Source organism: Hemicordylus capensis, chromosome 1, assembly GCF_027244095.1.
Source record: "Hemicordylus capensis ecotype Gifberg chromosome 1, rHemCap1.1.pri, whole genome shotgun sequence".
Taxonomy (NCBI): Eukaryota; Metazoa; Chordata; class Lepidosauria; order Squamata; family Cordylidae; genus Hemicordylus; species Hemicordylus capensis.
Window position 1 is genome coordinate 401,084,141 of NC_069657.1, and position 27,972 is coordinate 401,112,112.

The following is a 27,972-nucleotide window of genomic DNA, read 5'->3' on the forward strand; positions in this document are numbered from 1 at the left end:
TATTTCTGTACATGCTTGTCTGAAGGATCTAATTTTTCCCTTCACAATCAACTCTGAATGTCACTGGAAACTTCCACCATGTACCTCTTTTTATTCAGGCAGCTCAGCAGTTATACAGACTAGGCTATAGTCTTGTGCTGAGAGCATTGATGCTGACTAGTATCAAGCAAATCATTCCTAACAAAAATTTCACTGTGAATCAACTTTGTTTTTGTACAAGCTGAACCATCTGTTTGACAAACAGAAATTAATTTCACACTTTAATGATTCCTTCAACCTGTGTTGAATGTCATTTACTCCAAGAAAAACAGAGATCTAATAAGATAGCTGCACAGTTTAAAGACGCCTAGGATCTACATGTCAATCAATGTCTTCCTTTTCATCTTTAGAATGTAGGATGTTAGTGGCCAATAGAGCAAGAGATGGGTGTGCAGATGATGGCAACCTGCTGTGCAACCGTTTCATTACATCAACAAGATAAACAAACATAGTCGTTTATGATGTCAATGCCGGAAAGCTATAATGATGATACATGGTGAAATTGAGAAAAATAATATAGAAGTCTATGGGTGGGAAACAAAGACTTCACTTGGGCCAAGGATGGCTAACCAGAGGCTCTCCAGCTGTTAGAACAAATCCCATCATCCTGAGCTGTAATTTGTTGTGGCTGGGGATGATGGGACTTGTAGTCCAACAACAGATGGAGAGGCTTAGCATGACCACCCTGACTATTTCAAATATGAGCTGAAAAACCCTATAACAGGTGTGATGGGAAATATTTCCAGAAGTATGTAATCTGAGGTTTGGTCCACATCTGACTGGAGTTTGAGCTTTCAATGGCCACCAGCATTAATGTATGGGGAAATGGTTTAGCTCAAAATCAAATGCATTGTATTGAAGGAACTCACCTAAGCCTTTCATGAGAACATGTGCATACTAGGGACAAGGGAAGAGACAACCCTTTGAAACTGATTATGTAAGTATAATAATCATCATGAAGCTCTATGGACAGCAACAAAATGTGTCCCTTTAATTTAAGTGGGACTTAATCATGATTAACTTGGTCTGGATTCTTGCTAGTAGTATTTTGGAGAACTAGAGATGGGAGAAAACCAATGTTTTGATCCCAAAAATGAGTTTGAGCCCTTTGGGTATTCCTGTTGAATGCTTGAAAACTCTCAAAGGGATTTCTGAGTACTGAACATGTATGTTCAAGGAATGCAATTGCTGGACATCCTCCCTCTTTCCCCAAGGAAAAAAGCCTTACTTTGAAGGAGGGAGAGGAGGCACCTGAGTACATTGACACCTGCTACCACTACCTGTATCTCCCTTCCCCAAAGTGGAGCTTTCCCCCCTTGATAAGGGGTACTAGGTAGCAAAGGAATGAGGCCTTATGACAAGGTGCCATATCTCCATGGAAGAACATCTGCTTTGCATGCAGAAAGTCCCAGGTTCAGTCCCTGGCATGTCCAAGTAGGGCTGGGAAAGGCTCCTTTCTGGAACTCCAGAGAGCTGAGCCAGTCTGTGTAGTCAACAACAGTGCACTAAATGGACCACGTGACACAGAATAAAGCAGCTTCTTAATGTATCTGAAGGGCAGGGTAGGGCGTAGGCCCTGTGGAGGCAGGCCTGCTCAAAGTGGGCTTGCTGTAATTTGAGTAGGACTGTTTCTGTAGTCAAATGCCTCTCTTTGGAGAATTCTTGCCCTCGTTCTATGCAAAACACCTTGCTCTCATGATGGCACCTGCCTGCCTGCCTCCCTCCCTCCCTCCCTCCCTCTCTTCACATATGCAGTAGTGATTAAGTGTTTACATATGGAAGTCCATTTTAACAGCTTTGGTGTGAGGAGAACTCATTTTGTTTGAAAAGTGCTTTCTCTTTTCTGGCTTCATCACTCTGGTATTGAATATTTCATCAGAGTCAGACTTGCTGCTGTTCAGTGCTGTCATACTTCCAATTCAATATACCATCAATAAAACTATACACACACAAAAAGACCACGGAGAGAGATCAATGGGAGATAGCGGGACTCTAAAATCAGGGTGCTTAGACAGTCTTTTTGTAATGTTAGCAACGGGTCCCTTGTCTTGAATAGGCTCCCAGATCCTTAATTCTAATTATTCTCAAAAGCAGTTAAATGTTTATCATTTTAAAGCAATTACTGTTGCTTCTGCAAACCTAAGTGCATAGTTCTTCTAGCCTTTTGTGAGGGGAGCATAAACTGATAACAGAAATAAGAACTAGAACAGGTGGAGAAGTGCTTTTTAAAAAAAGTCACACATGAGAATATAAAATGCTGATAAGAATATATGAGTGTGCCTTACCAATAAAAGTCAAATTCACTTAACAGTTTGTTTAAATAACATTTAACTAGACATGAAACAGTCTTTGCTTTAAATTTTCTCAGATCTTTGGAACATGATGTTCTTTTATGTGATTCACTTGCAGTGGGACTAACTTCAAGTATTTCAGTTTAGTCCTTGCATGAGGATGTCTGCGTAGTTGCAGTATTATTGCTAGTTAAGTCAGCATATTAGATATACAGCTTTTTGTTAAATGCATCATAAAAACATTTCAACTGGTGTTTGATATCATATAAATCGTGTAGTCTTAAATTTGGATGGATTGTCTTAAAGCCATGGGTTTGGGTGTTGATAGAACTTCTGAGTCAACATGCATTTAAACAATAAAGTAGGCTTCATTTTGTTCTTTAACACTATATTGGGGGTATACATTCTATCTCACACAGTAAGTCCTCACAGTTATAAGGTTAATCCCAAATGTGAGGCATCATTGCTCAGACTTTGTTCTTGCATTTTGATTTGAACAACCATATGAGGTGATCAGTTCAAAGCTTGAGTATGGCTCAGAGGTAGAGCATCTGAGGTCCCAGGTTCAATCCTTGGCATCTCAGATAGGGCTGGGAAAGACTCCTGCCTGAAACCTTGGTGAGCCACTTTCAGTCAGTGTAGGCAATACTGAGCTAGATGGACCAATGGTTTGGCTTGGTAAAAGGCAGCTTCCTATATCACTATGAGAGAACAACTACATTGCCCCTTTGGGGCTGTATATATAGTTGATTTTAAATTGCAATTAATGAATAATGACAGACTGCAGAGAGCTCAAGGAGGGGAGGAGAGAGGGGATCCCCATAATGTACAACACACTTGCTGGGGGCTGAGATGACAAATCCTGCCCCCCGACCCTCCTCACTGCCTGAGCCAGCGGGGAATCATCTGGGTGCACAGGGAGCCCAGCATCCTGTTTCACACAGATGCCACTGGAAGCCCACTGGGCGGGGGTGGGGGCTTTCATTTTAATCAAACTAAAATTGATTAAAATTGGACAGCCAATTTAAACCATTTTTAAATGCATCTTTTAAAAGGAGGGGTTTGGAGTTCTTTAAAAAGCATCTTCTAAACATGGGGGCCACTACTGAAAAGTCCCTGTCCCTGGTCCCCACCAACTGAATCTGTGTCAGTGGTGGGGCCGAGAGAAGGGCCTGTGTTGAGGATGTTGTCCATTTTACTTAACATTTATAGGCGAGGAGTAGCCGATTAGAGAAAGATTCTATAATTACTTTCCCAGATTCATTCAGTCAGCCTATGTCTGATCTGGCGTCTGAACCCAGCTCCTTCACACCCAAGGACACAATCTACTAGGAAGGTGCAATCCTGTGTAACCCCACTGAAATGCGTAAGAACAATGCAAAAGCACCAGTGTATCATCATCTCCTTTCATTTAAATGGGCCTTGTCCAGGAGAATGATATATTGTTCCTCAGTCTTTTCACTGGAGCAAACTGGTTCAGCCTTATCTGGCACAAGATGGAATCCATATGCCTCTCTCTGATCCCTGTGTCTGTGCTTTCCTTTACAAATTCTCACATCCTGTATTCTCCAGACGATACGTTCCGCCTTACTCAGCATGTACTTTCCAAGCTCTCCCTTTGGAATGCCCTTAGTTGTTAGATGGTGTTCTTGCTACAGCTGCTAGCAATCCCCAGTAATCAGGAGCACGGAGAACAGACAAAGTCTTCATTTTTTGACATAAGATACGCCCAGTGGGAGGAGCAGGTGGAGTGATTCATGAAGCAGCACTAATTGCACTGGGGTCTCACTGTTACTCTGATGACAGATTAGCTGATAAATCTTGGAGGAAAGGTCATTTATTTTGACTGAATCATTGATGTCTGCCCAGTCTGGCCATTTCCCTTTTATATTTTTCCTTTTCCAAAGGGAACAGAGAACCTCCACAGCTCTCTCTTTTCCTTGCAGAGCCCAGGGCTGCTCCTATGATGAGGCATCATGAGGCAGCAGGTTATTTTAGTGGCATTAAAAGGACACATAAGTTATTATATTATATTTTTATTGCAGTAGGAGGGATTGGATTTTCCTCCTCAGGTGCCAAAATGTCCTGGGTCAGAACATAACAGGACATATGAAATCCTTTGTTTCAGTTTCTAGATGAGTTCTAAGACTTTTTTGTCTTTCAGTGGAGGGTTTTTTTGGGGGGTGGTGGTCATTTTTCTGTCAGTGGAGGAATAAAATACTACCCAGTCCCATCTTCTCAGGTGGCAACTGTTTGAGAACACAAGTACAAATGACATCGTATGAATCATTTATAAGTGGCAGGGTTTTTGTAGAAAGTAAAATTGGTATTATTTGCACACTCAGCTAGGGGAAGAGGATATTGTTGAAAATCCACCCCCCCCCGCCCCACACCACTTGCATGCTGCGTGCTGTGAAGCTCAAGAAGCTTTCCACAGTGGAGTTATGGCATCCTGGCATGTGTATCCCAGGATCCCCAAAATTAGGATGTCAGCCATTATGGAGATTTCTGTATCAGGCGGTATAGAAATACAATCAATCAATAATGTGGGGAAAGAGTGGACAGATTGTGTCCTGCTTTATAAGGTTGTGGTTGGGGTCTTTTTTTGAAGCTTTGTATTTAAAATTTGACTATGACACTTTCCTAATTAATCCATATTCTATGCATGATGGTATTTTAAAGACTGTACTCTTAAAGTGACTTACATAAATATTTGGAATTCATTTTTAGAAGATCTTTTCCTCCTGGGGAGCATTTAGTGAGGCACAAAAATGGGGAATATCTGTTTGCTTAGTTAATTGTTGGATACCCCTCAGAAACAGATTTTTGTTTTTCCTTGTTGACTTTGGGTCAACACCCAAAGTCAATTCCCCCCTCTTACTGACAGAATCTTTACTGGGTGGGGGAGGCTAATGAGGAATACTTTCCTCTTCTAATCACAAGACTAGACGGTGAAGCCATTCACATGACTGAGTGGGGGCAGGTGGGGAGAAGGCTATGCTTCACTCACTTCCCCCCCAGATGATTGCAGGAATGTTGCTGAGAGCGTGAACTGCACTCCCAGATGAGCGATCACTGGAGTGCCAGGACATGTCCTAGCCTCCATGTAACCCACAATGCACTGTGTGTCAAGTGTGGTGCATTGGGGGATTCGTCTAAGAGACCAGCATGCTAGGCGCTCGTCTCTGTAACTGCGTGGGCTGCAAGGAGCACACACGATCACACGGCCATGGACCCTGGGTTAAGGGAGCACTCACACTCTTAACCCAGGCTAAAAGTGGGCTAAAAAGCTGGGCTAGGCGGTGCTGGCCTGCCAGGATTGGTCCCAATCCCAAAAGTTCTCACATGTAGCCTAATCCAGGCTGGGCTGCCCTAGCCTAGGTTAGGCTACACATGAGAACAGTCTCATCTTCTTGAAATAACATAGTTGAGGATCCTTTCAACTGGCTTTTCTGTTTTTCAGCTGATACTTAAGTCCCTACAACAAAAGGAGTAGAATAACCTCTGTCTCATTTGGCATATTACCGCATTACTTAGATTTTGATAATAGTGAGCATTGTGACTACAAATCTGGGAACTTGTTAATAATAGATGTGGCTCCACAACATATGATCTGTCAGATGTGGTCATACAAATGTAACAACAAGTCAGTCAAATACAAGATCTTACGGTAACAAAACCAAATTAAAAATTTAACAAAACCACAAAAGAGAAAGAGATGAATAAACAAAGAACATGAACTTGAAAGAGCAGGATGAAAAATATACTTTTAATCACTAATAATAAGCTGAAGGAGCTTGTCTTGAGCTCTCTCTCTCTCTCTCCTCTCTCTCTCTCTCTCTCTTTCTTTCTTTCGGAAGAACTTCATGAATGATTCCCTCAAAATAAGCCAGGCCACATCTAGCGATGATGAGAAATTTCTCAGTATTCACCTCACAAGGGAAATTCAGCTGCTTAAAATGGCAGCCAGAATTGACCTCCATGGTCATTTCCAGCCTTCTCAGAACTGTGGATATGCTGGTTTTGATCCTATCATCCTTGAGGGTTGAACAAGATGTTACTTGAGATGTATGTCAGCTTCTACTTATCTTCACATTACAGGCAAACCTTATTACTCATGTGTATTCTATTCCTTGCTGACTACCGTGAGTAATGAAACAGTGAGTAACGAGGTATTGTGCATATGGAAAATGGGGAGTTAGGTTTTCAGAATGGAAAAAGAGATATAAAACCACCAAAAAAGAGAGGGGGGTGAAAATAACTGAAAGTATTTACTATACCATGCACCCCGGGGTCTCCATGTGCCCAGGAATGCCCCCAACCCCAAAATGCCCCCCACAACCATGAAAAATAACAGAATTTTTTCTCCTGCCGAAGACCCACAAAATGCTTCAACTATTAATTTGAACTGTAAGCTCTTGCCATTTTGTTAGCCTCTGCTTGCAGGGCCAGGGAACCTTTCCCTTCAAGAGCTGCATCATGATGACATCTCACCAATTTTATTTTACAAAAAGTCTCAGAGTTATGACACAATTCATTCCTGGAAACTGTGTCTTAAGTCAAAATGTCTTAACTCAGAATCTTTTTTGCTATAGATTATAAATGGAATTTTGGTTCCTGAATCAAGGCTGGATACTCTATCCCCCCCCCCCCCGCCCGCTGTCAAAGTTGGTGGTGTGTCAGTCACAGATGTGCGGACTAGGGAAGTGCACAAATTGATTTTTTAGATACAATTGTGCCAAAAACAAATCACCCCTGATTTGTTTTGTGTCCAAATCTACCCCCAAATCTCCCCCAGATTCGATTTGTATTTGATTCGATTCAATTCAGATTTGGATCAATTTGGACCACTTACCAAGGTCCTAGGAGCACCACATTTAGATGGTGAGTAGGTCCCCATGGGTTCCACCAACCACCCAAATTTCAAGATGGTGGGATACTTGGTTGATATTTAATGAATTTTTTTAGGTTTTACTGATTTTGTATATTTCCGCCATAGGAAATAATGGGAATTTGAAGTTTTCCTATCCTAACACTAACATGGATTTCCAGCTTTCATGAACACGCCCCCCACACACTAAGCTCTAGTCCTTGTAGAACTGGAGTTATGGAGCAAAATGTGTGGTCATTATTTTTCAGTGTTTGGATTCTTTGGTGTACAATAACTTTCCCTCATAATGAATCCCTATGAGGATTCATTGCACACCTTCATTTCTTATGCATTTTAACTGTCATTGGACAGTGTCACCTGCCAAGTGCCATGTGTCAACTACCCCCCCCCCCACACACACACTGGGGTTCTCAGTTTATTTTTTTTAGGTATTTTTGACGTGTTTAGTTTCTTTGGTGTCTTCATTACACACCTTCATTTCTTCTGTTCATTTTGACCTCACTGCTTGGTGGAGGTAAGGAATTAGTGGTATCCTGTGTGCCAACTACCCCCTCCAACCCACAAGCCACTGGGGTATTCAGTTTATGTTTTAGCAATTTTAGAGGTGTTTAGACTCTGTTGTGTAATGAATCTTCATAGGGATTCATTATGAGGAAAGGTTATTAGACACCAAAGAGTCTAAACACTTGAAAAAATTCCTAGAACATGTACTGAGTAGTAGCCCCAGTACCATGTGGGTGGGTGGGGTGTGTAGTTGGCACATGGCAGTTGACACTTGGCTCCACTTCTACAAAGCCTAGAGCTTAGGTTGTTGGGGTTTTTTTAAATGAAAGCTGGGAATCTAGTGGAATTAATAAGAGGAACCCAAATCTTGAATCAATTCAAATTGAATCTAGCGTGATTTGGCCAGAAGTGTCTAGGCAGTTTTGTTTCAAACTCAAATCACACACATTGACCAGATTCTGGTCAAATCGATTTGAATCCAAATCGATTCGCACATCCCTTCAATACTGAGTTAGATGAACCAATGGTCTGACTAGGTATGTGGTAGCTTCCTATGTTTCTATGACAATGTGAGTCTCAAACAACATTGTCGCCTCCTCCTGCTTTAGCTTATGCAACAGCAGCTGTCTAGTGGAGCCTTCCCTCCCACATGTTGCAAAGTTGAAACAAGGTGGCAATTTGCAAAACCTTTATGTGTAGTTCATCACAACTTGGGCTGACTTAAATCGAGAGCTTCCAGGGCTGTACTTTACCTGAGGAGGGATAAGCAACAGTGACACAGTAGCCATGCCGTTCTCACAGCCTCTCATTCCACTCCCATCATCCAATGATATGGTAGTGATATTGTCTCTGGAAACACTTTTACATCTAATGGTTAAAATGCAGAGATTTAGTAGGGATTAGCATTTCAACGCAGAGCAACCTAATCCACACACTGGATGAAATTCATGTAGAAATTCCCTCTATAGAGGCCTGAACCAGCTTTAGGGTCAGAGTAGATGTGACATAAACACCAATCATCATTCCCTCTCTATCTTTTTTTTTTTTAAACTAGGTGTAGATTTGGGTTTCCGATTGGGATCAGGATCATAGCATGGAGGGAGAGGGAACTTAATCTGTTCCCTCGGTGCCCATAGGCCAAACAAAATTCATCCCTGAAGCCATGATTTACCCAGAAGGATATTTGTGCCTGAAGCAGCCTCCCTCCTAGGACGTACAGTAGGCTCATTCTCCTGATTATTATAAGGGTAGGAGAAGCCTCCTACTCTAGTTTAGAAGCTCTGAGCACTCCCAATATTTGATTGTGTGTTAAATAAAAGCAGGAGACCTAGTAGGTTGAGCATGCCCAAACAGGATTCTGTCCCAACTTTTCAACAAGACAGAAGGAAAAACCACCCTACCCCGCTGGGGCTTAGCATATAAAGAAGCTCTCTGCTTCCAATATTGTTTTAAACTCACATACGGTCACAAAAGGGAAGCACACGCAGCTCCCAAAATAAGAGCAGGAGGCTTCTCCTACCCTAATAATCATCATGAGAATGAGCTCAGTACTCCCATGGGTAGTTTTCTTAGAGAGAGCATTAACCCCTCCCTCCTCCCATATTTTGACTTCAATCAGCCTCTCTCACAGCTGCTATTTTTTTTTTAAGTCAGAGGAGAAATGGTGCATTCAATATCATGTCTTCCATAGACAAAAAAAACTTCTGGAATTGAAGCCTCCCCCCCATCATTCCACCCCCATGTGGAGGAATTGGCCCTTTGCCTTCATTTTAAAAAGGGTGAAGCACCCACTTTTCTCCTGAACCCTTTAGATTTCTTGGAACGGCTTGGCCTAGGGCTTTGATATTGGGAACAGACATAGGGCAGGGTAGGGAGGGCTCTATATATTTAATCTGAAGCAGAATGGTCGATAAAGTGATTTTCAATAATTTTTGAATGTTTTAAAAACTTTTTAAGAGTGGGAATTTTGTGCTCAAAAAAAAGAAAAAAAAGAAAGAAAGAAAGCTGTGTGAAACCATGGGCCATCGCTCTGTGTGAATGAGAATGGAGAGGATGCTTATTTTGCAAGCCCACCCCCCTCAAAGGCCAACTAGGTCCAGGCTCCAAAATTACCTAGCTGCAACTCTGTTTCCAGTGGCAGCCAGGGATATTATTGTGCTTGCCAAATGCAAGCTGGATCTACTTGTCTGAATTTCCTCTCTATTGACTCGTGTGTGCAGCTTTGACTTTCAGGTCAGATGGAAAAGTGGATTATACATTTGAAGATAAACAAATAAATAATTGAAGTGGGAGAGCCATCACTCACCTTCCCTTTCTATCACAGGTTTCCTGAGCTGAAGCAAGGCTCAGATTTACTTTTGATGTTCACAACACCAGGGAGTTCACCTTTGATACTTACAGAATTTAAGAAGCTGCCTGTTAGTGGTGAGAAAACCACACAGCTGTAGACAATTAAGCCTATGATGATACAGTCCCTCTTTTGATATTATCTGTCACATTCATTCTTGAAATACAATAGGACATTTCCCCTAAAGAATCCCATTAAGAAGGACATTCCCAGTTCTCAGTTTGAAAAATCCCTTGATAATCCATCCAATCATATTCAAATGGTTCAATGCATATAGCTCTTTAATTGGTACATTAGAACCACATTCCTTGTTGAGCTAATTTCTTTGCTAAATGAGCACATGTTATGGTGGTAAAAGGCTTTTGATCAGGTTGTTGCAGAGAAGGATTACTTGGATTCCACGTAATTAAATTTGAACAAGGATTATTTTAAAGCAAATATACCTTCACAAATGGCATGGCACTGACATCGTGTTGGAAAGCAGGATACAATAGACTAACAGAATGATGGCTCAGAAGAGTTAAATTGATTAAATTAGCTTGGTATAGTCTAGTCCCACCCCCTCACACAGCCACAGCCATGTGGGAGCCATTCCCTCATGATACTGTCCTATGTGGCTGCAGTATGAGTGAGGATACCACAACCATCTGGGTAGGACCGATCCTATGGATCATTTCCGCTTGATCAATACCCTGTCGAGAGAGGGCACAGACTGGGAATTCTACAGCATTTTACTGTTCTTAACTTAGGGGCATCCATGATATTATACAAAGCTGTGATGTTAGGGTAAGTGATTGTAAATAAAAATAAACGGGTAACACATTTGAAAATACAGGATGTTGAATAGCCATAATGTGAACATGATGACATTCAGGTATAGGCAGCTCAATCCTAAACATGGTCATGTGGGGCAAAGTGTCACTGATTTTATTAAGACTAAAATTACTAAAATTACTCCCCAGGAGGGGTGTCAGAGGGTGGCCCATAAGGCACAGCCCCAAGTGACTTGCTCAAAACTTCGAATATCCTCAGTCACCTCCCATGATCTCTTCCAGAAAGGAAGTGCAGAGAGCATCGGAGAGAGCTCCTAGCCTCACATGGCTCTCTGCTGCTTCCAGCCTCATAGGTGTTAGAGCTAGGACCCTGGCAGCATCAGCTCTCAGCTGCAATGTCTCATAGTGACCACTGGGTGGGGGCCAGGGTCATGGATAGAAAGTGCTGGACTCCTCCCCTCTTTGTTCTTCCAGTATTAGTCTCCATTTTGTTACTCTCCAGAGATGGATGGATGTTTTGCTGTCTCTCTTCAGCCATAAGCTACAGCTGAAATTAAGCTGCAGGCTTTTTCACATTTGTTTTTCACATTTGTTTGTTTGGGATTAGGTGGCAGGACTGTAGGACAGGATGGGTGGGTTAGAGAGAGGCCACAGTAATCCCCTGTTTTTCTTTGCTATTTGGGGACTGAACTGCCATTCTTCTCCTACAATATACGTTGTATTATAATATTGGAGACTTTTAAAAAAGTAGTTATTCTTGAGGGGAGAGTACGATTGAGTTTAGTTATCCAAAGAAGGGCTGCAGGCCTGGGCCCTGGATCTTTTAAGTACCTAGCAACTAGAGGTGTGCACAAATCATTTTTTTGCAATTCAATTTGACCTGGAAAAGGTCAAATTGTCTCCTATGGGCAGGGTGCACTCATTTTGCAACTCTGCCTTGCAAAAAACAAAAACAAAACCCACTGCAGAACAGAAGCACATACAGTCCCTCCCAACACAGAACATCACATTTTGCCAATCACACAGTCCAAAGATGGCCAAAAAAGAATAACTAACCCAGAATCCACTGCCAGCCACAGTGCTTGGGCTGCAATAACATCATTGGCAGAAGTTGCTCTCTCTCACACAATTATGACTCCTTATTTGAGCATTGCAACAGCTGCCACAACAACACCTTTAGCAGCCAGTAAACATAGTCATAAGTGACACTATAGCAATGTGATACAATGCAGATTGCAGATCAGGCCAGAGCAGTGAGTGAAGCACAAGTTAGTCCAAGGCCAGACATGGAGCTCATCTCACAGCAATCACCAAGAAAATATTACAGGGAGAGGGAGAGAGCGCTACTCCATTTCTTGGCACAACACCAAGGAAGGAAGGCAGTGCCTGGATAATGTCTGGATAACACACTATGGCCTCAGATTGTTGTTGCTGGGCCCTGGCTGACAACCTGACAAATGGGTCAGGGCACCAGTCCATATCTTATCATTGACCTTGGTGGCAGCATGCGTGCATGTCTGTGTGTGTCAGCAGCACTAACAGGCAAAATGTGACATATCTGGATGGCTTGAGGTTGGCCAGAGTGGGGCATGCTGACAGTAGTATGGCATGAGGGTGGGGTGACAATGAGTCACTCACTTCCATGGCCAGTGGAGGATAGTAAGCCCAGCAGGGGGAGGTTGGCCTTCAGGAAGGCCAGTTGCTCCACCATCTCAGCATCCAAGCGTGAGCGATGGGGTTTCACCATGCCTCTGACCATGGAGAACACCTTCTCGCTCTGGACACTGGTTGGCAGGCATGAGAGGAATTGTCTGGCAACTGTTGATAAGTCTGATCAGACTTGGCGATGCATTGCCCAAAACTGGATCAGCTCCATCTCCCATCCTGCCACCAGCTCCTGCAGGTACAGCAGCACACATTGCTCAGCATGGCTGCAGCATTTAGTAGGCTTCCCCTGTCCCCCTGGCAATGTACCAAGGAATCCCTCCATGAAGCACGGGGTGGAATGCAGAGGTGGAACTGCTGGCTCACTTGGCCCTGTCAGGGACACCACATTGCTGGATAAGGAAGCAACATTGATAGTACTTCTGCTAGGGGTGGACTGTGTGCTAGCAGTAGGTGCCCCTGCACCCTCCTCTGCTTGGCCCTTCAACTTTGGATGTCTCTTGGCTGCTGCAGCCCCAAAAACGCCAAATGCATTTTGCACAGCCAGGTTCAGAGTGTGCCCCAAACAAGGGATGGACACAAACTGTCCTCCTCAACTGCCTTCGTGATGTATGCAGCATTGTCAGAGACCATGAACCCCTGGGGAAGGGTTCAAAGCCATGCTTCCACCTAGAGCTTTTACAGACAGGACTGTTACCCTGAATCTCATCTGGAAGAGAGAGTGTGTGTTCACACACCAGCCAAATTTACCTCAGAGTCCATTTGAGATCCTTGGAAGTACTCCACATACAAATCGGGCTTTGTCTTCTGAATTCTAGCTTATTCTAGAATTCTTTCTGAATTACAGCATCACCTAACCACTGAAGGTGGTGTGTAAAGGGTTCTTGTAGTTGGGGGCAAGAAGCTGGAGCAGCTGGCAGAAGATGGCATTCTCCACCTCCTAGAATGTCTGATATCCAAAGCAATCATCTCCCCAATGGCCTGGGTGATGTGTTAAAGCTCTAGGCGACCAGACTTCTTGCCCACTGACTGCACCCACTGCACAAGAAACTTCCCCTGCTTTCAAGCAGGAGCCGGTTCTTTGATGCTATCTGAGGACACACCAGGCCTATGGTTGCCAGCAGGAGCAGGTACCCCCGGATGGTGCAGTTGCATTGTCCCAAGATACTTGGGGTACTTGCCTCTGCTAACCTGTGTCCTGCAGTGGATGCCGACAGCATGGAGTGGGTCACCCTGGCAGAGCTCAAAGTGGTCCCACACCATGCTGCTCTTGGTCAGGGACCATCTTGGCAGTGGTGGAACTGGAGCTGTTGGCTTGTTTTGGGGGCCACCACCACCACCACCACCACCCTCCATCGGGGTCTGAGGAGATCTAAGGACAACTGTAATGACGTCCTCCTGCTCCTACTCAGACATGGGGCACCAGGGATTGGGGAGGATAGCGAGAGCAATCAGGCTGGGCTAACAGCCAACAACACCCCCTCCTCCACTGCCATGGGAAGAGCTTCTTCCCTGACAGGGGAGGACCTCCCCTCATTTTTATCTCAGCCGCCACAACTGGCTGCACTGCAGGGTGAGGCTCCTCCATATAGGAAAGCCGGGACACCACATTAGCAGTGGGGACAACTTTGGGAGTAGGCCCTTCTCATGTTGCCCACTACAACCAACAGCATCACCCCTCCCTTTGCCTGCCACTCTGCTCGAGGCTCCGCTTTGCACTCTCCTGGACATCTTAGTGTTTTTTAAAGCAATAACTCTAATGGTGGGCGGGGGGGGGGAGAAGAAGTTCCTTTAAGAAGGAATCTATGCAGCTTATTGCTGCTGTGTCACCAGAGCATGGCATCAGCACTCCCATATCAGCCCATGTGGGCTAATGGAGGGAGCACCACCCATTTGTGTGGGCTGATGAATGTTGTGATACCACAGCAGGAAGCTCCATGGAGTGATGATGGAGCAGGTAAGGACCTGCTGTCCTCACTTTTAAAGGTGCTATTCACCGACCCCCACCCCCACCGCACTTGACCCACCTAACCAGCAAACTTGCTGGACCAGTTTGGCTTTGAACCAGTGCATGAATTGAGGTTTGTGTAAAGCATGTGGGTTTGGTGGCACTGTTTCCCCTAAGGCATGCATGCATGTGTCCAGTCACATGTTTTTGGATGTTTGCTCAGTTCATTTTAGATCCCGCACAGGTTGAATCAGGAAGGCCCCACTCTGAATGCAGGTGCGCACATGATGCCTTGACATGGCTGCCCAGAACAAAACTCATTCCACACAGGGAAGAAAAAAAGTAGAGGGTGGTGGTCTTTTTATGCTCTGTGTGCCACACACTGTGCTTTCTGTAGCGCTGTGGTGCACACACAGAAGCTAGAAAAATTAATTTCCACCAAATAAAGTAATAAAGTTTTATTTGCATGAGGGGCTATTTTGGATAGGCCCAAGCAACAATGGGGCAGGTCTAAGGGAAGGCAAAGAAAGGCAGAGGATTACTGTGGCCTCTCTCTAACCCACCCATCCTGTCCTACAGTCCTGCCACCTAATCCCTCCCTCTGCCAAACTAACCTGTTACCTGAGCGAGGGAGGGGGGCTCACCTATCTGGCTTCTTTGGCTGGGGGATTCTAGTGGGGTCTTCGGCTGGAGTCTGCCAGGTGTTGCTCTCAGGGCATTCTTGGGCTCAGCCGTCACCGGGACTCAACAGCTGTGGGGAGGGGAAGTGGTCACCAGTCAGACACGCACCCACCCAAACAATCTAAACAAAAAAGAACCACCACCCCCTGTGAAAAAGGGGGAGGAAGTCAGTCAGAGAGAGGCTGGGCACAGGTTGGGCACCTGAAAGAAGTTATGACACACAGCCTGCAAAAAAATAAAAATAAAAATTCAGTCCAGCATCAGCAAAGAAGAGGTGAAGCTTGGAGTCATAAGAGGGGGAAAAACCCAGCACAGCACCCCAGTTATTACAGCCACTGTGGGCTAGCTGCTACAAGTAATAAGCTTGTAAGCTGGTGTGTGTGTGTGTGTGTGTGTGTGTGTGTGTGTGTGTGTGTGTGTGTGTGTGTGTATGAGACCACATGAGGAAAAAAATTCCAAAGAGCACCCATTTAAGCCACTGGGGATGGTGGTACTATTTTAAAATAATTATTGTGGTGGTGGGGAGTGGGGTGGACAGCACACACAGCACTTCAGTTATTAAAGCCACTAGGGCTAGGGGCTGGCTGCAAGCAATAATAATAATAAAAATATTCCAAGCAGCACCTAGTTAAGCTCTTCACTGGTGCTGCTGGTACAATAAAAAAGAAGTAATTGAAAGGGTAGGGTGCGTGTGTGTTTTAAAGATAGATAGGCGCTCTCTCTCTCCCTCCCTCCCTCCATGCACTGCTGGGCAAGGCAGGGCAGGCAGACCCAGACCACAGTCTCTGCTCTTCTCTCAGTGCTGCTGCAGTCTCTCTCAGCCTCTGATCCTTCTCTCCTACCCTGAGGCACAAAAGCAATGGTACTCTCTGCCTCCAAGCAACCCCTTAAATATGTTTTGAAACTCCCTCCTTTGGCTCCCCCTGCTCCCTCCCCTCAGCCAATGAGGCCACAGTTTCCCATGCCAAACACTTGATTTGAAAAAGAACAAGCCAACCAAGAAGCAAGGGGGTCTCAAGCCAATCGGAATCCAGTGCCAGAAAACCAATCAGCAATTTTAAAACATGGAGACAAAATGCTGCCTGTGAGGCGAATTGCCTGAATCTATCCATGATGAATCGGAAGTGATTCATTTAAGGGACAATTTGATTCATGGTTGAATCTGTGAATTTACCCTTATTTGCCATGGATTGATTTGTGTGGGAATCAAATTGCACATCCCCACTAGCAATGCCCCTGCTCCCAGTATGTGTGCATAAAATTGCTCAACTTTTTTTCAAATCATTCATATCAAAACTGTCAACATTTTTGTTGGAAACTGGAAGATAAATATTGATGATGATGATGATGATGATGATGATGATGATGATGATTGATGATAAGCTTGCATATGTCTGGTGGATTTTGTGTCTTGCGAAAGGATTGTTTTTATTTGTCGAAAAGGCAACTCATTTTCAAAATCAAAGCTAGTTGCTCTTGCTGAGTGATCACAGTGTTGTTTGTTTCACAGTTTCTCTATTTTTTGGCTGTTAAAATACTGGTGCTGTTGTAACATTGACAAATCCTGAAACTTTCCTGGAAGAGTTGCAGCAGCCACTGTGTTCCTGATTGCTCTGAATCCCTACAGTGGCTTGGAACTTGGTGTCACAGAGTGGAGGTAGGCATTTGAGGCCACACTGTGCCTAATTAGCCATCTGATTTGTTTGGCAGCATGATGCACTTTGGGAGGCAGGCTGGGTGAGTGCAAATCAGGAGACAAAACTCCTCCAACACCCACATAAGGGCACAGTGTCAATTTGTTACTGTTGACACAGCTGGCACTAATGTTTTGAGACGCAATTTTTTTTAATCAAGTGGCAGAAAAGTGACTGCTTTCAAGTTAAGGGAAACTGGTTTGTTCTTCTGGCGGTTTCACATTGACATGTCTGATAGCTGACTCAGCACAGTGCTATGACTATCACAATACATTTAGACTCAAATGTCACGGTTCCAACTTCATCCCAAGAAACCCGCCGCCATCCTATGGACATTGAGCTTCAGGGGAATATATTATTTTATTCATTCATTCATTCGATTTCATTCGATACAATTCGATCTATTCATTCGATACCATATCATATCATATTTGTACATCACCGCAAACATCCATCTCTGGGTGGTCTACAGCAACATAAAACAAATTAAAACCTTAATTTTAAACCACAAGTCTAGTTAAAAGGCTTGGCTGAATAAATGCATCTGTAAAGACTTTTAAAAAGTTGTCAGAGATGGAGAGGCTCTTATTTCAACAGGAAGTGTATTCCAGAGTCTCAGGGCAGCAACAGATCCCTGTGTAGACACCAGGTCAGCTGGTGGCAACTGCAGACAAACTTCTCTGGATGATCTCAACGTGCAATGGGAACGTATGGCAAGAATAGCTAAATGGATCCTAGGAACTGCATACTAAGAACACCAACTAGGGATGTGCACAGAGCTGGAATGACTGGTTTTGGCTTGAATCCAGGCTGGATTTGAGCCATCCCAGGTGGCTTGGGCTTGATTGAGCCCAGCCCGATCCAGTCCTGCCATTGAGCCAGCTCACCGCAAAGGGCTATATGTGGGGCGGAGGTGGAGGGAGGGTAAAGGACTCCTTCTGTCTTTTACCTCTGAAAATCAAGCTACTGCATGGCAGGATGGTGGCGGGATGCACAGTGGGATGGGGGGACGGGGGAGGGAAAGGAAAAGCTCTCCTCCTGTCTTTTATCTTTGAAAATCAAGCCACTGTGTGGCAGGACAGTGGTGGCGACAGCCGCAGTGGCCACGGAGATAGCAGCAGAGGGGCAGTGGGGCTCTTTTCACCCTCCCACCAGCCTCTTAAATGAAAGCTCGAGCTGGCAGTGGGCCATTTCAGGTCTCTATGCTCATGTGCATGTGTGTGCAGAGGCCCTAAGTGGGTCGCAGCTTGGGAGGCCTGCAGAAGGGTGGAAGGACCTCTGTGGCCGCTGCAGCCACTGCCGCCATCCCAGCATGCAGCGGCTTGGTTTTCAAAGATAAAAGACAGATGGAGACCTTTTCCCTCCCCTTCCCTCACCCATCCACCATCCCACCGCCATCGGACTGCACATGGCTTGGTTTTCAGAGGTAAAAGAGAGAAGACCATTTCTCTCGCACCCCACCCCACATACAGCCTTTTACCTGTAAAGGGGAATCCTTGCTTTACAACTATACCATCTAGCTGGCTCATGAGGTCTAGCTTGGCTTGACTTGCCCTCGGACAGGCTCCCTCCCCCAGTTCGGCTCGAGGGAAAGCCTTTGAGCTGAGCCAGCTTGCACATCCCTCAAACGAACTTCACATTTCAAATGAAATACATAGCTATGTGAACAGAGATGGCCCTTCCATGAGTCAAGGAGAGTCGCCTCAGGCAGCAGATTATTAGGGCACCAGTGAAGTGGTAAGATGTGTTCTGCCCCCTACTTTTATGAAATGTGTGGGAAGAAGCAGAGGAGGGCGCACACAAAGGGGGTGGTATGTGGCTGTCTTAGGCACAAAGAAGCCTTAAGCGTGAAGATGTGGTATGTGTACTCTCTCTCTCTCTCTCTCTCTCTCTCTCGCTCTCTCTCTCTCACACACACACACACACACACACTGTTCCAAGAAAGAAAGAGAAACTTAATCTCTTTCACCCCAAAATTCTACATTTGTAGTCATATGAGTTGAGTGCCCATACAACGAGTCAGTGTGGCCTATTTGTAGAGTGGTATGGTGCATGCATCTCCCAGACATTCTCACAGCCACTGCACTCCAAGGCCTCGTTCACATACACAGACACTAAGCTGCTAGGAAGCCATTTCCTTATGATGCAGCTGCCATGTATGAATCAGGCAGGCAAGTGATGTGGGTCTTTTCCATATAGGTGGCACCCTTCCAGCTCTCTCTCTCTCTGAGAGAGAGAGAGAGAGAGAGAGAGAGAGAGAGAGAGAGAGAGAGAGAGAGAGAATGGGGCACAAGTATAGAGGGAAAGGTTCAATGAGCAAAAAAGGGCAATTATTATGAGTACCATATTTGGACTGCATACTATATGTAAGTTGTACCAAGTAACAGTGCAACCCTGACCCTAATGTAGTGCAAGGACATTTTCCATAGTTGTTTGATTTGCTTCATCTTGAGGTCATGCACATGACCTCTCTGTAGAGGGAGGGCAGAGAGGCAGGCGCACGATCAGCCTCCCCAGTTTGCTCTGCTGCTTGCTGCGGCACATGAGCCTCAACATGCCAAGTGGCAGACCCAGGAGCCAGAGAAGGAAATCCTTTAGCATCCCTCAATGCACAACATGAGGAGCGTGGTGCATTGAGGGATTCCCCCTTATCTGGGTACTCTTGCCGCCTGGCTCTGTGTGTGCATAGGCTGCCTCCACTTGCACCCTTCTGCCTAGGTAAAAGGCCATGTAACAACCAGCAGGGCAGCACCAAAATCGGCCCCGATCCCAGGTGGGCTGCTTGTGTGAACAACTTCCTTGGATAAAATGCTTTGCAGTGAAAATCATCATGAAGTAACATAATCCAAGTGCCAAAATGATCCTTAAAAATTCGAGACCTATACAATGCACATAATGGTCACTTTCACATGTAACGGGAAACCAGAGGTGAAGGAGCCTGAGGTTGATTTTCTTGTATGCTTGAATTTGTGAAATCCCAGTCCTGTCAGAAAAGTGACCCAAGGTTTCTCTCCCCAAACTCCAGTTTGAACCCTAGGTCCGCAGTGCATTTCGTGCTCCTACTTGTGGTTTGCAGCCACCAGCATTACATCTGAATGCTGAACTGTAGGCTTCACTTGCTATAACTGGAGTTGAAATAGGAAGCTCTCTATGGCTGTGATTGGTTGTCAGGGCTGTCCTTCATGCCAGAAGGAAGTCTGCACAGCCAGTTCCACCTCCTCTCTGCAGTTTCCCTGACCTGTCTCTCTGATCTCAATTCCTGTCCATTTTGTCAGAACACGGACAGGTAGGGATGTGCTAACTGGCTTGAGGTCAAGGTGGTTTGCCATTGAACCAGACCAATTCGATGGCTCACCCTCAAGCCAATCCAGGCCCAGTTTGGCTTCGTTCGGCTTGCCCTTGAGCCGAACCCCCCTAGGCCAGCTTGGGGGCTCTACATGTTTTTTTAAAAATCCTTGGGGGGTGCTGCTGTGGCTGCACGGGGTATTCAACAGTTACCGCTCCCCCCACCAGCCTCCCTCCAGGCTTTTTAGGGCCTCTCCCTGTTTGTGGCTCCCATTTTGAAGGCCACTGCACATGCACACTGGCCATTTGCATGCCAGGGTCATGCCTAGGCATGGGGAGTGGGAACAGTTGGAACCCTCCCCACCCCACAGCTGCAGCAGTCACCCCCCCCTCCCGGAGGCTGCCAGACTTGGTGGTAAGTTTTCTTTAAAAATCTTTTTTTGAACTTGTAGAACACCCCCCACCCCTTTCGAGCCAGGTCCAAACTGGTTCAGCTTTGAGCACAGACCTGTTTTTTGTGGCTCGGTTCAAATTTGAACCGGATTCAAACCAAACTGCCAGTCCATGAATCGGTTTGGTCAAACTGACAGATGGTTTGATCTGTTCAATCAAACTGGTTTGAACTGGTTCGACCCATTTCGACAGTGATCCAGTGAGGATTGCCATTTACAAGGAAAGGGGAATCTTGCCTTTAAAAGGCTTCTAAGGGGAGCTGGTGGGGGGCAGTGAGAAGGCGCCTTACCGGCACTGCCGGCAGCGGTGGCTGGTCTAAACCCTGATGCTCCCCCCAGCTGTGTGGCCCATGCGGCAGTGGTGCATGCATGACATCTGTGCATGCATGGAGGCTGGAACTGTGCCACTGTCATTCAGGCCATGCTGCTGGGGGGAGTGCCAGGTTAGAAGAACTGCCATCTTTGCTGGTAAGGTATCCTCTCACTGCCCCCCACCGGCTGCCCTTAGAAACCTCTTAAAGGCAGGATTTCCCTTTGCTTCTAAAGGGGAATCCTCAACGGATTCCCCTTTGCAAGCATAGCTCCTTGAACGATCAAACTGGGATGAACCAGTCCATAACAGATCAGGTCCAGTTTGGCTTGACCTTGGACTGGCTACCTTTCTTTGAGGCCGGTTCAAGTTCAAATGGGTTGAACTGGGCTGGTTTGAATTGGTTCGATTTGAACCAGTTCTGCACACCCCTAATTCAGCCACTATAGAGAGATATTTTCTATTGCATCAGGAAACCCACAGCAAGCTTTAATGCTATTGTGTCAAAATAGCTGGAAGTAGTTGATTTTTTAAATAGCATAAAGATTGTGTTTCAGATGGTGGATTAATAACTGTGAATAAGTAAAGTTGATGAAAGGCACTGCATGTGTACAAGCTTTAAATGGGAATGTTGATATAAAATTCAGGTGTTAACTCAAGATGAGGACAAATTAATATAGGAAATATCCCATTAAGGGCTCCTCCATGACTTTCTCTTTGGTGGTGGGAGTAACAATGGTGAAAAAGAAGTTCTTACTTGTTGCCAGTGCCATTACATTTGTGCAGTAGGGATGTGCAAATTGATTTGACCATGGATCAATTCATGTTGAATCGGGGGTGATTCTATTATTCCACCCTGAATTGGAGCCCTGGAAAAAGGGCTCAGATTTGGGGCTAGAATAAAAGCTTCCCCCCATTTGACCGGAATACATTTGGGCAATTCGGGCACCATTTTGATGCCTGTTTTGCTGGAAAAGCAGGCCTAAAAATGGTGGGGAGAGCCGGTCTATCCATTGAGATTGGTGTGTAGACCAGCCCTCTGCTTTGGACTTAGTGTGTCAGTCCACCTAGGAGAGCTGCTCTACCTGGGTAGACCAGCTCTCCCAGGTGGGCTGACCCACTAAGTCCAGAGAAGAGAGTTGGTCTACCCACTAATCTCAAGTGGTAGACTTCCTGCCATTTTGAGGCCAATTTTCCTAGCAAAATTAGCCTCAAAATGGCACTCAAATAATCCAAATCAATTTGGGTCAAATTGGGGTGATACGTCAAGGCAGCTGGCCAAGCCAGCTGCTTTTGACAAATCAATTGGGAGGGTGGGGGTCTGCGATTTGATTTGACTTCAAATTGAATCACAGATATTGATTTGTGCACACACCTAGGGGTGTGCATGGAACCGACTGGCCCGGTTTGGTCCAGCCCCCATTGCCCCCCCCCCAGTCGGGTCCAGTTCCGAACTGGTCCGCATTTTATTTGCGTTTGTTTTTAAAATTAAAGTATAATTTAAATACCTTTAGCCCCTTTGGGGGGCTTACTGAGGCTGCGGGTGGGGGGGTATGTGCGGATTCCCTCTCCCCCTGCCAGCCTTCTTCATCACCATCGTGGCCCGCCGCAGCTGGGTATCTTAGTATTTTCAGCCCTTTCGGGCCTCCGTACGAGCGCGTGGCTGCCATTTTGGCGGCCGCCACGCATGCAACAATGCCCTCTGAGAGGCCGAGGAAGGCCAGCAGGGGGAGAGGGAACCCACGTGGACACTCCCCCCCGCAGCCTCAGCAAGCCCCTCAAAGGGGCTAAAGGTATTTAAATTATACTTTAATTTTTTTAAAAAATTGTTGACCGGTCTGGACCGGACACAGCGGTTCGGTTCCGGTCCAACGGAACCAGGGGGGTGGTTCGGTTTGAACCTGAACCCCTGAACCCTTGGACTGGACCGCCGGACCACTGGACCAGTCCGCACATCCCTACACACACCTACTGTGCAATACTTTCCAGCTCAGTTTTCTGAATGTGTGGGGCTTTGTTAACATGAGATCAGAAGCAAACCAGTAAAATCTCAGTGAAACTTCTTGTTTTGGGACAAGGTGCTCAAGCAGGTAGTGGCTGGCTCTTGTTGCCCAGCTCCAGACATTCTAGGGTGACCCTGATTATCTGGATCTGTTTAAATCGGTCTTTTGACCAGGCTTAGGATTGCAACTGCTTTTGTTGGCCTGGTGGACCTTCACTGGGAATAAGATGGGAGGAGTGCAACCTTGTTGAGTTTTTTTGAAATGTCAGTGGCTTCTGATACCACCATCCATGGTTTTTTAGGCTCTCCTATCAGGGATGGGTATTTGAGGCACATTTCTAGTGGTTCAATTCTTAACTAATAAGTAGATTTTAGAAAGTGATGTTGGGGGATTATAGCTCCACACTATGGTCTCATGCTAAAAGGTTCAAAACATGTGGAGCACTAATCCACATGGGGATCCTATTTTTATATCCTCCGTGCTAGTTAATATCTACATGAAACCACTGGGAGAGGTTGTTCTGGAACTTGAAGTCAGGATTCATCAATATGGAGATGATACCCAACTCTAATTTCTATTTTTCCTCTAACTTAGATGCAACTGTAAAAGTTTTGAACTGGTGTCTAGAGTCAGTGATTAGGTGTACAATAAACTGAAGCTCAGTCCATACAAACAGATGTTCTGGTTTATTGGACAATGAAGGTTGTATTCAGCTGGTTCTGGATGGGATTGCGTTCCCCCTTAAAGTTCAGGTTTGCAGCCTGGGGATGCTTTGCTTTTGGAAACTCCAGAGTTAGAATATGAAATTCATATTCTAACAGAGTTAGAACATGAAATTCAGGGTTATAACATTATTTCATGTAACATGAAAGCATGAAACACTTTTCCTTATCTTTGATTGGTATGCCACCTGTGTACCCTTCTGGACAGAGCTGATCTGTTTTGATTACTTCCATGTGTTATACATGGAGCTGGCCTCAGAAAGTGTTTGGAAAGCGGTAGTGATACAAAATACTGCTGCTAGATTGTTAAAAGGAATCTACCATAATTATCACATTTCTCCAGTACTGAAAGATATATAAATGGCCACCACACATGCTCAAATGGTCCCTGCAAAGCCCTAGAGGCCAGCGAGGGGAGCGGGAACCTTTGCAGACCCACTCCACAGCCTTTAGGGGCTACAGGTATTTTTTTTATTTTTTAAAAAAAATATAATATAAGTCACTGTACACATATTCAGTTTGGCACTATGTACAGAGAATCAGGGCTTGTGAATAATGAGCTGAAGTTTATGAGCTAGGATTGTATTCATTTGCTCTTTGCTTCTTGTTATAAGTGAGTTAAATGTGATGTCTTAATAATATGGCTATTAATGATGAGTTTGTCTTTCAATCAGTGTGAAATTAGTATTAATTAGCCTTAGTATTAAGGCCCACTGGGAGTTTCTTGCTCTCTTTCTCTCATTTTAACTGTCTTTCTGAAATACTAGAATATATTCCAAGCAGTGACACAGTTTACTCTGCATATCTTTTAATTATTTTCAGAGTAAATAGGGAAAAGTCAAATTCTCCATTTCTTTTAAAAACTTATGTAATAGTGATGCTACAATGCATAGTAGAGAATTAGACATTAGTTTTCCAAGTATACCTCCACATAGTATTTGGGTATTTCATGAGCCCCAGCATACTGAAATCTGTAGTTTTCTAAATTGTTTTTGAAAAATTAAAAGATTAACGAGCTTGACATGTATTTTTCAGCTGATATTATGGTAAAGTTATCTGAAAGATGGGTGTTGGATGTTTGGACAAGGGGCACAATTTCAGTGCTTGCCCTAGGCGCTATTTTCCCTAGATACGCCTCTGCATGCGTGGGGGTGTCTACAAAAGTATCAGAAATGTTCAAGATATTGGGAACCAATTTATCAATGGCAGCAGGATGGTGAAAAATGCCATCATCTACAGATATAATGCAATTTTTCTGTTGTTGTTGTTTTAAAAAAGAACTGCTGCCACAGGGAAGCCTCCTATTCCCTGAAACTGACTTTGCCATTTTCATGGATACTTTCTGCAAAATGGACAAACCTTCTGTTTTCTTCCATAAGAACCTGTTCCTGTTCTTGTGGAAATCACCTTTTGCTCCTTTAGTGTAAGAGCATTATAGGGCAATTCTGCACATATCTGGTTTTTAGCGCAACAATTGAATCATCTTGCGCTAGCACAACTTTGTTCATCACACAAGCACTCTGTTAGTCTGGATGGCAACCATTGCTTTTATTTTAGTATGGTAAGTTTTGGGATGTTCTTATTTTATTGATTTTAATGTTTATTTATAAGTTGCCTTGATGACTCATAATGGGAAGGTGGGCTAGGCAATTTCTAGGTAGGTAAGTAAGTAAAGTGTTCAGGGTTGCAGTGGTCAACTGAGCAAAGGTATTATATAGCATTAGTGGTCATAATCCAGATGGGCTGATGGGTGAGGGGAGAGCCGATTGGATTTGGATGTGGAAGGTTCACATCCTTACTCAGCTTTGAAGCTTAGTCTAATCTATTTTACAAAGATGCTATAAGGATTGGAGAGATACAACTGGGAAATGGTCAGACACTTTCTCCCCTCTGTTTAATCCCCAAGAATGTGGCAGCTTGTATCTATTATCTTGCAATTCATCTCACATTTAAGAGAAATGTGTCCTTCCTTCGACATCATTAAAAAGACACCTTTATTAAGGCATTAAAATGTGCACACTTCTCTAAAGCAATTGATTGACTGAGCAAAACCTAATTATTATTCAAGTAAAACTAAAAATCTTTAATTGGTTGTCAGATGTGGTTATTACTTTACATGCTCCAGGGCCGAAAATAGGATCTGGGCCTGAGCCCTGAATCTGATTAAGCCCTGTGCTACAGAGATGAGAATAAAGAAGAGACATAGTTACACTTTAGTCATTAGTGAAGCATGCACGCACACATCCACATATACATAAAATGCAGTGTGTTACTATTCAAAAAGGTATTTGGAATAGGGATGTGTACCGAATTGCTTCGGTATACATCCAAGGGTGGTGAGGGGTTCCTTTAAGGGGAGGTGGGCAGGTCCTACCTGCCCATCCTCCAAGCCCCTGCCGCCCCACTGTGGTGCTGTTTCAATTGAAATACCTCCCTGCAAGCAGCAGCTTGTGCCGCTTGCTCCTTTAAAACGCCATGCCGCAGCGATGGGATGCATCCCCCGGCATTCCTCCCGTGGCGTCGGCCACATGCTGGCTCCGCAAATGGCATTGATGCATGCGCCAGCACCATTTACGTGCTGATGCTGCATAGGGGATACTGGGGGACACAACCCATTGCCACGGTGTGGCATTTTAATGGGGCAAGCAGCACAAGCTGCCACTTGCACGGAGGTATTTCTGTTGCAACAGTGCAGTGGTCGGGCGGTGGGGGCTTGGAGGACAGGCAGGTAGGACCTACCCACCTCCCCATAAGGCAACTCCTTACCCTGTGCCGGAACGTTTTGGCACCAGGCAGCTGAAGTGCTTTGGCACCTCTCCAAAGAGGTGCCAAAATGCTTCGGGCTCATCCCTAATTTGGAACCATTTATTATGATCGCTATATTAGCCACAAGTCATGGCACTCTTGAAATGGGACGAAGCTTGAGGCATGATCATGTAGGGATTTGGAGAAACTGCCTGAGAAAAATATTCAGTGGTTCTCCTTGGGAGGCAGCCTGAAATTCCTCTATGAATTTCAGTTTAGCGTTGGAGAAACCCTGACATTCTCATTTGCATTTTACTTTGGATAAATTTCAGTCCCAACACCTGCATGCCAGAATGTTGACATGATAGAGAACATCAGCTCCTGTTCTTGTAGTGTGTCCTTCTCTCCCAGCAGCACAGCCCAAGGACAGAAGGTCTGCCTGACACCTCCTAAGGGGACATCTACAAGGTGTAGAAAAATCAGCCATTCAACCACCATGGTGCTGCTTTAATTATTTCAAATTGCTGAGTAGCTTGATATTGGTAATAGGGCTAGCCTGTGTGTTAAGCAGACCCAGGTAGTTGCCTAGGCTGCCAATTCTGGGGTGGGGGCAGGGCACTGCTCTCATAATAGATTGGGAACTCTCTCCCACTGTATCCACAAACCATCATGGGCTAGTCATTTGCTGGTAATCTGTGCAAGCTGGTCATTCAACTTGGCAAATGAGTAGCCTCTGTGGCTGAAATTAAAGCTGGGGCCCTGTGCCTCTTGGCTCTTTTGCCTAAGGTACCCCAAACCCTAGGCCCGGCCTGGACTGGTAAATCAAAAACATCTCATTTACTCTGTTGTACATCCATGGGAACTAATAGACTGTAGGCTAAAGTTTATTAGGTGTAAAGGGGAGACTTTATGAAGAGTGGCCATAGTCAGGCTGCTCAACTTTGCCCGCCCCCCCTCCAGCTGTTTTTGGACTACAACTCCCACAGTGGCCAGGGATTATGGGAATTGTAGGTCAGCATCTGCAGGAGGGCCAAAGTAGAGCAGCCCTGCCATAATTCAACAGAAGACACATATTTTGCATACAGATACCTCTACAGAGAAAGGATCCCAGGTTGTGCTGATCTCTTGCCTGAGACCTGGGATAGTTGCTGCCAGTCAGAGAAGCCAATACTGAGTTAGATGAATTCATAATCTTAATCAGTATATGGCATCTTCATATATTCATGCATGTTCACATACTTAAAGTGTGTGTGTAGGAAAGGAGTGTGTGTGTGTGTGTGAGAGAGAGAGAGAAGTGGGGCACAACCTGGACTTCTACAATTGCTAAATCCCATGAGAACATAGATATAGATATGCCAGTATTTATTTAGTCAAAAGAATAGGAACATAGGAAGCTGCCATATACTGAGTCAAACCCTTGGCCCATTTAGCTCAATATTGTCCACACAGACTGGCAGCGGCTTCTCCAAGATTGCAGGCAGGAATTTCTCTCAGCCCTCTCTTGGAGAAGCCAGGGAGGGAACTTGGAACCTTCTGCTCTCCCCAGAGTGGCTCCATCCCCTGAGGGGAATATCTTGCAGTGCTCACCCATCAAGTCTCCCATTCATATGCAACCAGGGCAC

General features: G+C 45.0%; 1 long non-coding RNA gene across 3 annotated transcripts in view; it reads right to left on the bottom strand.

Annotated features, from left to right (window-relative positions):
• The window catches only part of LOC128349343 (uncharacterized), a 57,487-nt gene that overhangs the window by 6,614 nt on the left and 22,901 nt on the right, over positions 1 to 27,972 (bottom strand). For all 3 annotated transcript variants that reach the window (XR_008318768.1, XR_008318769.1, XR_008318759.1), the window contains exon 3: positions 8,478 to 8,592. This is a non-coding gene — a long non-coding RNA (uncharacterized LOC128349343). The remainder of the gene's footprint in view (positions 1 to 8,477; positions 8,593 to 27,972) is intronic.